Raw genomic sequence first — 5,349 nt, forward strand, 5'->3', positions numbered from 1 at the left:
CCACTGAAAAGGCATACATCATATAACCTTTTTTTCTTTTTAGCATCTAATCTTCACAATCCAATAGGTCCCCAGGACGCTCGAGTAAATCCACATTTAGCCTCTCGGCCTCCCCTACTATTACCAGAAAAGTGGGAGAAAGTTGTCGCTTCCAAAAGAGCATACTTTGAATAAACTCACTTATATAGATTTGTTTAAATAAACACGTCTTTTTCTTTTCAAAAAGGGCGGAAACTTATTCCCATACCCAATACATTGCAGCTGTCCGAGTTTTGCATTGTCTATCGATTCCCCCACGACGCCGGCGTGTATCGTGAGTGTTTTAACTTCGACTCTCGTAAGGGGATAATTGGCGACAGTTTTACTCAGCATTCTAGCGTGTGCGAGTAGCACACCCGAACTTATTTTTGCTCTTCTTATCAGTAAACTGGCATCGAGAATATGTATTTTTGACATCGTTCTAGTCTCCATAAAGCAAAATGAATCTTTCGAGCGTACGAGTCTCATTCTAACTTCCACTCCGTTAATTAAAAATTTATGTTGATTGAAAACGTCGCAGTGAAGGTGACCTACGAGATCTAGCGCACGATTTCCTTGAATGTATTTCGCGCGTCTCTCGAGTGCCGTATTTGGATTTGACGAGTCTAACGTGTCGTCCATGTAGCCGGGAATATCCGCGTCCCATAAGCAAGAGGTTAGATGGGAAGTTTTTGCGGGTGAAGCATAATTTAATAACGCCTCGATGTACGCGCTGTAAGCGTAAGCGTTGTTTGGTGACGACACGAATTTTTGATTGAAATATACGTCGATTTGGTTGAACATGGAATGCAGTAAATGATTTACGGGTCCTACTTTTGCCAGGTCGGCGGCTGCGATCGATGTGCTCACCCGCGTTCGCTTTCTACGCGTATGCGAAGACTCAACATGGTGGGAGTGAGATCCAGATAGTCTTCTCCATGGCCGGGTGTGACGAATTCTATGGGTGAGTCGTCCGTGAGCGAAGTTACGGGTTTGTAATAAATCCATTGCGAACTCTCGATGCTGGTTTGCGTAGGTGGTAGAGAGAAGAAATCGAGTTCTCTCTTTATACACTCGCTTGAGTGGGTATGAAGAAAGGACATGCTTTTTCTCCAGTCACGAATTCCTATCTTAATCGAGAGAATATGTCGGATACGTCGCGTTTCTTGACTCGATGTTTCCTAGTGGATGGTTTTTTGGTTTTTCTTACTGCAGCACGAATTTTCTTTTTCTTCTTCGTCACTTTTTTGCTGTTCTTCCCTGTGCCACTTCTCGATGATTTTCTTTTGACCGACGTCGTTTACGAAGCGCCATACGACTATTCCGACCTCCGAATGGAAACTGAAGTGCTGCGGACTTTGCGGATATTTTATATCCCGACACCCCCTCATCAGGGAACTTATATTTTCTTTGGCTTTTCTCTTCAGATTACCCCTAGATTCCGCGAGTCGACTTTTGACCGCTTCCTTCAACGGCTTATTATTTTCGACGTCTTTTATTACGTTAATTCCCGCACGTAAAGCTTCTTTTCCGACAGCACGTGCACCTTTACGTAGGTAAAATAATATTTTTCTGAATAGTCCACCGAGAAAGCTTCCGATTCCATATCCGCGTTGATAGGGCGAACCGACGAAAACACGTGGAATTCCACCTCGGCCACCGATGTCCCGCGCATCAAAATACTCCTCATACTCCATAGCTAGTTTCTAACTAAAAACTGTCGCTATATCGACACGCTCGCGTATACGAAAGAAAGTTATTGCTTACGTTTAAAGTGCAGCGTCATTGTCACCGTTCCGAATTCAAATGGAATTTTTTTTCCAAGATGATCTCTTGTATCTATTTCGATCGTTCTGAAATTCGTTCGTCGCAATGGGATATAATTTGGTAATGAGAAATGCTTCACCAAATTTGCACCAAATGCGTAATTATGGCTGCGTATCTCGACCGGAACTATCCTGAGAAGAGGAGTACATACATCATGTGTTATATAAGGCTCACAAATATCGCAATAAACAAACATTAGACCGCGCCACAAACTATAGGGTTCGCTACTCCAGTAACCGTCTGCAAGTCGTTCTCCCGTCTCCTTATTAAATCCGTGAGTAAGAAAAGTTTTCTCTTCCGTTTCATTGGAATTAGGTTTACGTATCGCGAGCTTGGAATAAAATGAGTGATTTGCGGAAAGTGCTGATGAGAAACCTAGTATTCTTAGAAGATTATCAGAAAAGTTTATATGATGTAGCATTTTGCACTTCTCAACGCAGTTATTACTTATCAAGCTTTGCCGCAGACGCTTTTTTCAGTTCAAAATAAAAATGCGATTCGGCAAGTTTACACGCGGTATTAATCGCATCAAGAAGCTCATAGATATCATTGTAAATCCCATTTGGAAATGTACCTTCTTTCGCCTACCTAAACGCATCTTTCGTCCCCTCATCGGATTTAACATCGACGAATCTGATCACATTTTCGTTATGACGTATGTGTAAAAAGGTAGAAGGAAATTGAATCTCGGTTATCGCAACCTCCCATTGTCCGTGTAATACAATAGAGTGAGGTAATTCCGTGATGAAGGACGAAGTTGTATTATCCGGAAAATGACGCATACTGCTGTTACTCGGAAGTACCAGAAGAAATTGTTCCTCCTCCATCGCGAAGAGAAATTAAACTCGAAGCCGGAATCCAACTATCAGACTTACTGGAATAACCGCGCCAACTAACAAGCACTTGCTTATTAGCTCCTCGTCCTCTACTCTTTATCATGCGATCGACGAAAACTGTTCTTCCTCTACGTTTTTCTCAACTCGAGCTAATTCTTGCTCATAAAAAATACCGTCTATGACTTCGCCTACTAAATCTCGCAGTTTGTACACGTGAGGGTTTCGTCAATCGAGAACACGGTAAATTTGAAATATCTCCTCGCTCCACTTAGCCTCGTATCCTTTCTCGAAGGCATCTTTCGCTCTACTGATACGAACGTGATCTCAGAAGCGATATTTAATCTTTCGCACCCGTTTCTTTAATGTTTCGCTTTTCCAACGACGAGCTATATTTTCACGAGCGATACGTGCGTTTTCTCTCGTTACTACCGCAGGTTGCATTCTCGTGGACGAGTGACGCGTGTGATTGTAAGCGTGTACAATGTCCTGCAGAACATCGATGTCGCGTATTTTTATGCGTAAAATAACGCCACATTCGTTCCTTCAGTGTTCTGTTGAAGCGCTTGACGATGGCGGCTTTGACGTCCGGATTCCGCGTTAACCGAAAACGAATGTTGTATTCTTTAAGAAATTTCTGCATTCATTGCGAAACAAATTCTTTACCCTTGTCCGTTTGCAGGTATACGGGTACTCGTCCTTCGCTTTTCGTCAGTATGCGTTGAAAAACTTTTATCGCGCAGTTAATCGTTTTGTCGCGTAACGGTTCTACACATACGTATTTACTTAGTATTACATCGATAATCACTAACAGATAGGAATAACCGTCATTGTAACTTTTTAGATTTCAAAGTTCGATTGAATCTTCCTCCCACACATCGTCGATGTTCGTTACGTTGTAATGCAATCGTGGAAATTTTCTACGCAATGATCGGTGCAACATGTACGCGTCTTGCGATTCGAGCCAGCGCACGACTTCTCCCCGTGAGAGATTGGGTTTAACAGCACGAGTTAGATTATCCACCGCCGAGTAGCCCGCGTTATTTGACGGATCGTAGTATAATTTTTCAAACGCCATCGTATTATCTTAGTTTTTTCCAACCGAGTAACCGATTTTACTCGTTTGTAGAGATGTGGGGGTATCAGTTTTTCGTGTACGAGAAAGAATCATCGAACTTTCCTCGTATGTTTCTTGTTCGTAATTTTTACGTTTTTCTTTTTCCTCTGGATACAATCGGCGTGGAACTTGCGCTTTCGATATAAAAGACGTGGAACTCGCCCGAGGTCGAAGTTTTACGCTGTTTACACTAACACCGTGCGAGGAAAATAATCTTTTATTTCTCACCAGCGCAGAAGATATTGTCACGTCCCGCGACAACCATAACAAATTTTTTTTATATTGTATATATATATATATATATATAAAAACTCATCACAACGCAACCACTTAACCTTTTCTTTTGTGGGTGCGTATTTAAACCAATCTTTTTCTTGGGGCGTACTTGAACTCATTATGCTCACGCGGCATCTTCAAGCTGCAACCTCATTGGCCATTACGCTTACAAACCTGACCAATCTTCGCAACTTCTCTAGACCTAACGGAATGTGATCACCAATCCCTACCTAACTTACCCCCATAATCATAATTCCGATCCTCACCTTTAAACAATTTCGACCAATCAGGAAAATATCGTGAATCCGCTTACTAAACATTTCCACCAATCACATCTTAGTATTGCTCTTACTGTCGCGATCACCTAAAAGAATATCAACCAATCAAGATCCTAGAAATCAATCCTCCATTTCGTGACCATCTTCTAACTACCTATTTAACAGACTTTCCTTACGAACAGTTTATAAATCACCTTTTGCATACCTTAAGCCTAACCCACATGTCTTAATACTCGCATCCGAAATCTTTAGTCCCCTAATGACCCATGTTGCATCCCCGTAAGATACCATTTTTATGAAACCTTAATCAATCCCTATCAAATTCACAAACAGAATAAAACATTTAAACTTAGATTCTTATTCTCATTCTTACTCAAACATAATCCTACCCCTTTCAACCCTGCGACGAATTCAATACGATAATTACGATAAATCCCAAGACATCGCTATGAAATGTTATAATATTCTTTTATTCCTTTAAAATTCTGAACCTAAATCGAAATCCCATCACTACAATGTAATATCGATCCACCGCAATACGCTATAATATTGTAAGCAACGAGAAAGATATTTATTCGACAATTAGACGTGCTACTCTTTATCAATCATGTACAACGGATCAGGCAGCAGCCCCTCAGATGTAAAACACCTCTAATTTCTGTAAAACACTAAATTATTAACAATGACGATAATTATATTCTTTTCAATTTTCATATAAATGTCATTCTCATATGAAGCGGCGGTATTAGAATAAGTTAGGTACATACGAAACCATGATTCATCACAGCTGACCTAGAAAATCACACCACACTAATTATGTCTATAAATAGAAATAACCTACTGTATAAGCTTACAAACATTACCAAATAAGGAGCGAAGTTTGCGCCTCCCCCACTATTCGACCGATCATCCGATTTTAACATTGCCATGTAAGGTCATGAAGACGACAATAACGCTCATGAGTCATTTCCCATTGTTCGTAACAATATAAAAGCAGCCA

This window comes from Trachymyrmex cornetzi, unplaced genomic scaffold (genome assembly GCF_001594075.2).
Source record: "Trachymyrmex cornetzi isolate Tcor2-1 unplaced genomic scaffold, Tcor1.1 scaffold987, whole genome shotgun sequence".
NCBI classification, from domain to species: domain Eukaryota; kingdom Metazoa; phylum Arthropoda; class Insecta; order Hymenoptera; family Formicidae; genus Trachymyrmex; species Trachymyrmex cornetzi.